The following is an 11,097-nucleotide window of genomic DNA, read 5'->3' on the forward strand; positions in this document are numbered from 1 at the left end:
TCAGACATGCCGTCTTGGCTGCGTTTGCAAACGCAGACCAAGCCGCACCCACCGGCTTGGTTTTAATGCAAAACACCGCCACACATGGCGTTTTTAGGCCATTTTTGGGCCGTATTTAATTAGCACGTTTTTTGAAAACTCATGCCTTTTTGTCCAGTTTTCAGAATTTGCACTACTAAAAACGGATAAAAACACAGAAACGGCCTAAAAACGCAATGTGTGACATCTCCCTAAGGGTGATGTCAGACGTGGCGCTTTGTCTGCGCTTGCAAACGCAGACAAAGTTGCGCCCACCAGGGCGGCCCGCGGCCCGATCGCATCGGTGTTACTATGGAAACATCGGGAACGAGCGGCCGGTGTTTTGCGTTAATTTAATGCAAAACACCGGCTGCTCGTTCCCGATCCATAGAAACGCCGATGCGATCGGGCCACGGCCCGCCCCGGTGGGCGGGGCTTTGTTTGCGTTTGCAAGCGCAGACAAAGCGCCACGTCTGACATCACCCTTAGGCCGGCGGCACACATGGCGCTTTGAACCCGTTTTGGGCCGTATTTAAGCAGTCCGTTAAAAAACGCATCCATTTTTGACTCGGTTTAATTAAGATAAATGGTAAAACCGGTCAAAAACTGATGCTTTTTCAAAAAACGCAGGGTGGTGGCATACGTAGCGTGTTGAACACATTTTTGGACTATTTTTAAGCAGTCCATTAAAAACTGCATGCTTTTTTTCCGGTTGTGTACGTTTTTCCCGATTATCATAAATATCATAATTGGGAAAAAACTGTTAAAAACTGAAAAACTGATGCGGTTTTTAAAAATGCATGCATTTTTTAACGGACTGCTTAAAAACGGCCCAAAAACGGGTTCAAAACTGTTTGGTACTGTTGAACTGCAGAGATGAAGAGACTCCTTGCATCATTTATCATTATGAGATGCTTGGAGTTCAGTCCTTGGCAGGGGTGAACTGGCCATAGGCTGCGTTCACACGTCGCTTTACATAGCGTTGTGGAACACATTGCAACAGCTGAGGAGAGAATAATTACCTTATTACACTACTGTTAACATTTGTTAACACTATGTTAAGGCATGTGTTAACATTGCATTAACAAAACACATGGGTTTATGCATTCTTATCGCATGTGTTAACATCAAATTTGCATTGCATTTTGTAAATGCAAAAGTTAACAGTTATGTAATTAGGCAAATCTCCTTTTGACATGGCTTAGAGCAACATATGACAGGGGGCAGCAATATGAGGAGGAGGACACAGTATGAGAGAGGATGGAGGGCAGGAGGTCACAATATGAGGAGGATGAAGGGCAGGAGGCCGCAATAGGAGGGAGAGAGGGGTAATAGAGATAGCTTGTGCATTATACGTAATTTTGGGGAAATCCAAAAAACTTGCATTGTACTCTGACCCATTGTAATCAATGGGCTTTTTCAGACTTGCATTTTTTTTCACGCACCCACGCGCGTTTTTTTTAATGCACGTTTAAATCTCAGCATGCTCTACGCGGCTAGAAGTCTATGGAGATGCATCAAAAACTCATTGCACTCTGAGACACTTGCAAGTCTAATGCAAGTGCAATGTATTTTTCATGCATCAATTGCCATAGAAAAGATAGAGCTCAGTCCTGAGTCCTTTTCATGCACGTCATCTGCGCGTGAATAACACATTGAAAATGCATTGAAAACGCGCATGAAAAACTGTGACACTGAACAAACTCTGAGGGCGCGTTCACACGTTGCGTTTTGGTCGCGTTTTCATTGCGTTTGAAACGCATTACAACAGCTGATGAGAGGTAATTTGCCTAATTACATTACAGTTTATGTTTGTTAACGCAATGTTAACACATGCGTTAACAAAATACATGCGTTAACGTATGCGTTTTGTAAACGGAAATGCTAACAGTGATATAATTAGGCAAATCACCTCTCCTCAGCTGTTGTACATGCGTTTCAAACGCGATGAAAACGCAGGTCAAAACGCAACGTGTGAACGCGCCCTGACTGAAAACTGATTGAACTCTGATGAAAAATGTCAGTTTTTCACTGATCAAACCCTGATTGCACCCTGATCAGACTCTGACGTGATCTGCAACGCAAGTGTGGATGGGGCCTAAAGCTTAGTTTATAATCTGACATGCATCGCTTTATATGGTTATAACCTCTTAGGACCATATTATGTTATAAAATGTAAGTTTTGGCTGATATGTTTTGCGTTTATTCATAAGAAAAATTAAGATATGTTTTCGAAATTATATAGTTTCCAGGCCGGTGGTTTTACCACCTAAATTAGTTACAAAATAATATTTCTCATATGTCTGCTTTAGATTTCTGTAATTTTTAAAATGTCTGGATATTTTATTTTGATATCACATTGGTTTTCTATATTTTCAAGGAGATTTCAGAATTGAAATTATTATTGTTTTTAATGAAATTTGAAATATATGAATATGAAATATGAAATGTTAGAAACCCCCTATTTATCATTCTATTTATAATCTGTGCCCTGTAAACTATCAGAAGCAGCTTTTATGAAGATTGTTAACCCATTGAGATCTTCATAGTAATTAAAACAAAATGGAGGTGAAATTTAAAAGGGTCCAATTTTGTTGGTAATACGTTCATTTAGACGTACACATTCACAAGATTAAAAAAAAAAATCTTAAAATGTGCTATAACTCACATGAGCACATTACTTGTTATACGGGTATTCAGCAAGGCACAGAATGAAAGGAGGGCCTTGCCTCAGCCAGTTTTGCCCTATAGAATTTTGTGCTTTTTAGTTGGTTGATGGGGCACTTTTTTGAGCTATAAAATATTTGTTTACCATTAATTTTTTCATACGAAGGCTTATTATTTGTGGGATAAGATGCATTTTTCATCTTGGGGGGCTATGCTCTATTACTGAAAATGTATTAACTTTTTTGTGAGGGGTTGTAGAAAAAACATGAATTCTTTCATTGATTTTTGACTTCTTTTTTTTGGGTGTTTACCAAAAACCCTAAGTAACATGTTAAATTTATGTATGTGTCAGTATGATTAGTGCAATACCACATTTAAATATTTTTGCTTACATTTTTATTATTTAATTATTTTAATTTTATTAGCCAATCTCCACACTGACCTGAGTGAAGTTGCCCCCCACCACCACCACCTTGTTCAAATCAAACAAAACTGGTGCCAGTCAATTCTGATACCTTTGTGCTGGTTTGTGCTGCTTAAATTTTTGTTTGTGCTACTTTTGTTTTGAATATATTAATGAAATTGTAAAGGTGAAAAGTTCAGCCAGCCCCCCAAACCCCTCAAACCTTTGTGCTGGTTTGTGCAGCATTTTTTTTTGTTTGTGCTGCTATCATTTTTAATGTATTCATAATTTTTTCCAGAGGTCGGCAGAGTTTATTCCTTCCAAAGTACAATGGAGGACATGTACATAAAGTGTCGGTGTCTGCATTGGCTTTGTTACCAACCTGCTCTCTAAAAGAAGATACACATTTAATATTGTGGAGCTGTGCACATACATTTTGGGTGCTGAGACCATTTTATGTCGCTGGGACCAAAATCTGTACCGAGGCAGCAAACATCCTAATTTGAGTGCAATAGCACGGTTTTGGGATGCAGAGACTGATAGGGAACAGGGGAGATCTTGTACCTCACTATTCTGTGCAAGAGACATCTGTATCCAGTCCTGAACACCTCCAGCTCTGCTACATACACACAGAGAGCACTGTCACACGACCTCCTCCTCTGAGATCAGGGAGCAGTAGCCGCTCCCCCCAGGAGTCCAATAGATAAAAACAAACTACGAATTCACAGGGCTTTTCAGCCCAGGCAGAGGAAGCAGCTACTGAAGCAATTAGGTAATCCGAGGGGTACAGCAAGGAAACTGTTGGATTAAGGTAACAAAGATAATAGGCAAAGTTGTTTTACATCCTAAGAGCTATTGATTTGCGTGTGTTTGTGTGGGGGGGGGACTTTACAGTTTAAATCCGGCCATTATATTCCATGATTCCGTCAGCATGCTTTAGCTCAAACAAACGTTTTGGGTCCATTTTCTCATACCTGTGTTTGTGGATAACTTAGGTCTCTATTTTGTGTATTGAATTCATGATACTGATGTTTTTTTCCTAGTGCTGTGTTTGCGTGGCTGTAATATCAGGTCCTGTCCTATTTTTAGCTGTTTTTGTATCTATTGGCTTCCCATTGAAATCTATGTGTTGCACGTTTTTGCGGACTGCATTAAGGTATACACATTTTTGCAGACCATTTTTGCATTCTTTTGCTTAGCCCTTCTTCTTAGAATGTTTTCTCAATTAAATAGGCCCTTGTCAGTTTTCTGAGCACATTTCTCATAGTTTAGAGCTGCAGACTTACCAGTATTATCTTGTCTTACCTCGCTTAGGCACGGATGTTGTGTAAAAAACAGGGTTTTTTTGCTTCAACCTGTGCATTACATCTGTCATTTGTTTTATGTTCTTTTGATTTCTTTCATTCTTCATGTTGTTTCTGCAATACCAGCACAAAACCATGCTCAGTTGTGGCACTGTTTTTGGAAGAAAACCCCTATTATGAGCCATGATGTACCTAGTCATGGTGCCATGTAGGCGGAGGCCTATCTATACCGGGTAGGGATCTGGCCCTGGGCTGTAGTTAGTGGCACTCTCAGTCCTTATGCCCCCTGGGTAAAGATCTTATCTGTCTGTAGCTTGTAGAGTAAGCCTCTGAACGCTGCTGTTTGCCGGCAGGAAGTCTCTGTGTGTGTGAACTCGTGTTGAAATGCAAGGGGAGGGGCCGATACACAGTGCAGCCAGGAGAACAATGTGTCCTGCCAGACTATAGACTTCTGATCTACGGTCGGATCCCTGAGCAACCGAAATTGTATACACCAGGACTGACAGGTCGAATTTATATGTGTAAAATTCTGTAAATTCAGTGAATTAGAGAATTTTGTTATTCTTTTGTTATCCTGAGTATATTTAAGAATCTTTCATCCACGGGTGTCAGGACAAGGGAGTCTGTGGACCCTCTGGACCACCGTGGGAGGTGGTACAAGCCGACCTGGGACCGGAGTCTAAGTGGAACCCGGTGTTCACCGGGTCGTTCCACAGGTGCGACTAGCCCGCGGTGGCTGCCAAGGTAGTAATACAGGAGACAGTCTGTACACGGAGTGACGGGAGGAGAATAGCACAGGAAGGCACACCAGGACTCACGTCAGGAATCGCAGGACCACAGGAACGGACTGGCACACAGGAATCACAGGAATGCAGGAATCACAGGAACGCAGGAATCACAGGAGAACTTTCTCTTCAAGGGGAAGACTTGAAGATCCGGCAAGGGTCATAGGAAGAGGCAGAAACTTATAACAGGCCAGCGCCAATTACCGCAGGAGCAGGAGAGGACATCACTGGAGCCAGGGGAGGTGAGCAGAGCGGAGCTCCGGAGGGATGCTGAGGGGTATGGGTGCGCCCGCGATCGGAGACAGAGATCGCGGGAGCACCCGTGACAACGGGAATAGTCCTTTATGGCTCAGCCTTTTTATTTTGTCATCCCATACTGTATGTATCGCTTTATATGGTTCTAACTTTTGACCACTCTAACTTACCAAAATGATTTTCAGATTGTTTTTCATCACTCATTGTACTACATATTAATGGTAAATTTTGGTTGATATGTGTTGCATTTATTTATGAAAAAAAAAATTTGCAAATTTTGGGGGAAAATTTATCATTTTCAAATTCAAAATTATCTGCTTTTGAGACGGATAGTTTTATCACTGGGATGGGTTACTCACTAACATTTCCCTTATCTCAACTTTATGTTTTCTTCTTTTATACTTATATGAAGGTAGACATCTTACAAATCAGATTTTCATTCAGTTTTTTTTAAATGAGTTTGAAAAATAAAGTTTTACAATCCCCCTATGAAGCACTACATAGTAATTACAACACAATGGAGGTGAAATTGACAGTGGTATAATTTTGCCGCTTATACATTCATTTAGTCCTAAAATGTACCGTATATATATACTTGTGAATAAGCCAAGTTTTTCAGCACAAAAAATGTGCTAAAAAACCTCACCTCAGCTTATGCACGAGTCTATAAAAAAAATTACATACTCAACCTCTGGCGCCCCAAAGCTCGTTGCGGCTCCCGATCCTCTTGGTACCTCCTCTTCGGTCTTTTCTCTGCTGTAATGGCCGGCAGAGACGCGTCCATGCGATGCGGCAGAGAGAAAACCGAAGAGGAGCCATGCCGAGGATAGGGAGCATCGGGGCGCCGGGTGAGTATGTAAGTTTATTTTTTTATGTGCTTGGCAAACTATGTGCTGGCTGTATACTACATGGGGCTGGATGTATACTACTGGGGGCTGTCTGGCTGTATACTACTTGGGGCTGTCTGGCTGTATACTACTGGGGGCTGGTAAGCTATATACTACAGGAGGCTGGCTTGCTGTATGCAAGATGGGGCTGACCTGCTGTATACCACATGGGGCTGGCTGTATACTATATGAGGCTGGTTGGTTATATACTACAGGGGCTGGCTGTATACCACTGGGGGCTGGCTGTATACTACTGGGGCCCAGCTGGCTGTATACTACATGGGGCCGGCTGGCTGTATACTACTGGGGGGCTGCCTGGCTGTATACACTACTTGGGGCTGGCTGGCTGTATACTACTGGGGGCTGTCTGGCTGTATACTACTTGGGGCTGTCTGGCTGTATACTACTGGGGGCTGGTAAGCTATATACTACAGGGGGCTGGCTTGCTGTATGCAAGATGGGGCTGACCTGCTGTATACCACATGGGGCTGGCTGTATACTATATGAGGCTGGTTGGTTATATACTACAGGGGCTGGCTGTATACCACTGGGGGCTGGCTGTATACTACTGGGGCCCAGCTGGCTGTATACTACATGGGGCCGGCTGGCTGTATACTACTGGGGGGCTGCCTGGCTGTATACACTACTTGGGGCTGGCTGGCTGTATACTACTGGGGGCTGTCTGGCTGTATACTACTTGGGGCTGTCTGGCTGTATACTACTGGGGGCTGGTAAGCTATATACTACAGGGGGCTGGCTTGCTGTATGCAAGATGGGGCTGACCTGCTGTATACCACATGGGGCTGGCTGTATACTATATGAGGCTGGTTGGTTATATACTACAGGGGCTGGCTGTATACCACTGGGGGCTGGCTGTATACTACTGGGGCCCAGCTGGCTGTATACTACATGGGGCCGGCTGGCTGTATACTACTGGGGGGCTGCCTGGCTGTATACCCTACTTGGGGCTGGCTGGCTGTATACTACTGGGGGCTGGCAGGCTGTATACTACTAGGGGCTGGCTGTATACTCCTGGGGGCTGGCAGGCTGTATACTACATGGGGCCGGCTAGCTGTATACTACTGGGGGGCTGTCTGGCTATATACACTACTTGGGGCTTGCTGGCTGTATACTACTGGGGCCTGGCTAAGTACTACTGGGGGCTGGCTGACTATATACTACTGGGTGCTGGCTGGCTATATACTACTGGGGGCTGGCTGGCTATATACTGGGAGACTGTAACCAATGCATTTCCCACCCTCGCTTATACTCTAGTCAATAGCGTTTCCCAGTTTTTGGTGGTAAAATTAGGGGTCTCTGTTTATACTCGGGTCAGCTTATACTCAAGTATGTACGGTACATATTTCCAAAAGAGTATGGAGACCCCCACATGTGGACGCTGTATGGGCGCACAGCGAGGCACAGAAGGGTAGGAGCAACTGCCAGTTTGGTTCTATACAATGTAGCAGATTTTAGTTTCCTCATTGGCGCCATTTTGTAGGCTATAATATTTTGTTTTTTCCGTTAGTGGGTCCATGTGTGGGCATTCTTTTTGTGGGATGAGATGCATTTTTCAGTGATACCATTTTGGTTTCTATGCCCTATTGTTGAAAATGTATTGACTTTTTTGGGAGGTCAGAGGAGTAGAATTGTGTAACTTATTTTTTACTTAGTCAGTAAGATTATGGGATACTGTACTTAGATATTTTTTCTTATGTTATTTATTTTACTAAATTTGCAAAATAAAACCTAATGGGGGACAATCTATCATTTTTGCATCGCCATCTTACTAGTGGCACAACACTCTATTGTTTTTACTACGTAGCTGGTTGATGGCTTAGTTTTTGTGGGACGTCTTGTATTTTGCAGCAGTAACATTCTGGAGTAGATTTTTTAAAATCACTTTTTATTGCATTTTTTGTGGGATGAAATATGTAAAAATCATAATTTTTAGTGTGTTGAGGAGTACACACATGACATCTAGTGGGCAAATACTAAACCTACATCACTTCTTTTATGAATAGGAGTAGAGTAATAACACAAGAGGACACACGTGACATCTAGTGGACGGGAATAAACATTACACCAACCGTCTAAGAATTAGAGAACTCTAGAGACCCCTAGTGGTGGAATATTACATTTTACTTTACATAACCCGAAATATTCTGAAATAAGAAACAAAAGAATATACACAGGGCCGGATTAAAGGAGGGGCTCCTGGGGCTCTAGCCCCGGGGCCCCCACCACTTTCACTTTTTAAGGGGCCCCCACCAGTCAGTCGATCACTACATGCTGCTGCCAAAACAGTGCATCAGCAATCTCCCCCAGCGATGGCAGCTGTGCCTTCAGTGGCCGGCGGCTGCCTGAAGAGCATCATGGGATCACTGGAAGGGAAGGTGAGGGTAAGTATGAAGTTTATTATTTTGTGGCCATTTTCTACAGGGGACTGGCAGCTAAATTCTACAGGGGGCTTGTGGGAGTATACTACAGGGGACTGGTGGCTGTATTCTACAGGGGGCTGCAGGCTATAAACTACAGGGTCTGGCAGGCTATATACTAAAGAGTCTGGCACGCTTTATACTTCCAAAAACATTGTTGAAAGGGCCCCCACCAGTTTGTGCCCAGGGGCCCCCACCACCCTTAATCCGGCCCTGAATATACACATAATGGTTATAAAGGCAAACCAGAGTTATATATATTTATATATGCCTACTAATTCCATGCATTATTCACATGTAAAACAATACACAGAGGAAGGCGAAGGAAGAAGAAAAAAAAACATGGTCCTCATGCAGCAAAGTTAAAGCCCCAAGAGATGTAACAGTTTTTTACAGCCTTTATTGTGTGGGTTCAGTAATAATTTTTGTATTCTACAGGACATTACAGACACAGTGATACTATATATGTGGGGTTTCTCTTCTGATTTTGACTTTTTTCACATTATGGGGCTTATTTAGTAAGGGTCTGTGGCCGCACTTTCATCGGTTTTTCCGACGTTTTCTAGATTTGTGCCGCTGGGACAGGTATTTAACTGGGGATTGTGTTGCGCGCAATCAGATTGTGTTGAAGCTGTGCTGGCTTTGATGCAACAGAAATGGGGGGGGGGGGGGGGTGCCGTCAGACTGAGCGCAGGATTTAACTTTCAAATTGTGTCACAAGCACTTACATGCACCAGGAAGAAGAAGGTGAACTGCGGCTGACCTGAGCGGGAAAGCGACACATGCAGGATATCGGACTGCAATACTGATGCAGTGTAACCAAATAACACAAATGGATGATAATCCAGTATACATCCGTCGCTGAGCATCAATTGCCAGAGCTCAGTGACAGATATATCTGTTAATGTAACAAGACAAAACACATGCTTCTACTTACAAAACACATATGCGATTGGTGATGCGTTTTGTCCAATGCATTTGAATTGCAAACTGATCATCAGAATGCGGCCTCCAGCTGTGTTCATCTGAACTTGAATTAAGTTTATGAATTAAAGTCATGGCCATTGGTTTTGAGAATGATACAAATGTAAATTTTTACAATGTCTACTGCATCAGGTTTTATAATGGCAATTTGCATATAAGATATGTTCTTTAGATTTGTTCTTAAGTTGAATTTGTATGTAAGTCGGCACCATATATTTTATAATTGTAACCCCAGCCAGATTTTTTTTGGTCTCTGTGACATTTGGATTTTAAAGATGTTGGATTGTCATAAGAACCAGGATTAACAATAAAGCCTAAGGCAAAAGTACAGCAAATTACCAATTACCAGAGGTCCGTTTGTAACTAGGGGTTGTATGTAAGTCGGGTGTTCTTAAGTAGGGGACTGCCTGTATTCCAGAATGTTATAGAGTGATCAGCTTAACAGCAATTCATTGCAAATTGAATATTTGCCTAGAAAATGAACTTTTCCCCCCAAAACACATTTCAACTTCATTGCAGGCCTGCCTTAAAAGGAGCAGCTCACATCGTTTCAGTGATTGCTCCAGTAATACAGGTTTTGGTGTTGATGAGGACAGGGCTGGAGATCAATCTGTCATGATTCAATCTGTCAAGAATCACACCACTGGACACTTTAAAAGGAGGCTGGTGCTCGGCATCATTGTTTCTCCTCTGTCAACCATGGTTATCTCTAAATAAGCATATACCATACAATAAAGAATGGTACCAGAATGTCCTCCAAGAGCAACTTCTCTCAACCATCCAAGAGCAGTTTGGTGATCAACAATCCCTTTTCCAGCATGATGGAGCACCTTGCCATAAAGCAAATGTGATGACTAAATGTATCAGGGAACAAAACATAGAGATTTTGGACCCATGGCCTGGAAACTCACCAGATCTTAATCCCACTGAGAACTTGTGGTCAATCATCAAAAGACGGGTGGACAAACAAAAACCAACAAATTGTGACAAAATGCAAGCATTGATTGTGCAAGAATGGACGGCTATCAGTCAGGATTTGGTCCAGAAGTTGATTGAGAGCTGCCAGGGAGAATTGCAGAGGTCCTGAAGAAGAGGAAGGGTCAACACTGCAAATATTGACTTGCTGCATTAAATCATTCTAACTGTCAATAAAAGCTTTTGTTACTCATAATATGATTGCACTTGTATTTCTGTATGTGATAAAAACATCTGACAAACACAGAGGGCAACAGATCATGTGAAAATATAATATTTGTGTAATTCTCAAAACTTATGGCCACGAATGTAAATTTCTTCCGATTGCATCTGCATTTACACTGAAACGCTTGCGATTGGGAACCGGCACCACATGTTTTG

Source organism: Engystomops pustulosus, chromosome 5 (assembly GCF_040894005.1).
Source record: "Engystomops pustulosus chromosome 5, aEngPut4.maternal, whole genome shotgun sequence".
Taxonomy (NCBI): Eukaryota; Metazoa; Chordata; class Amphibia; order Anura; family Leptodactylidae; genus Engystomops; species Engystomops pustulosus.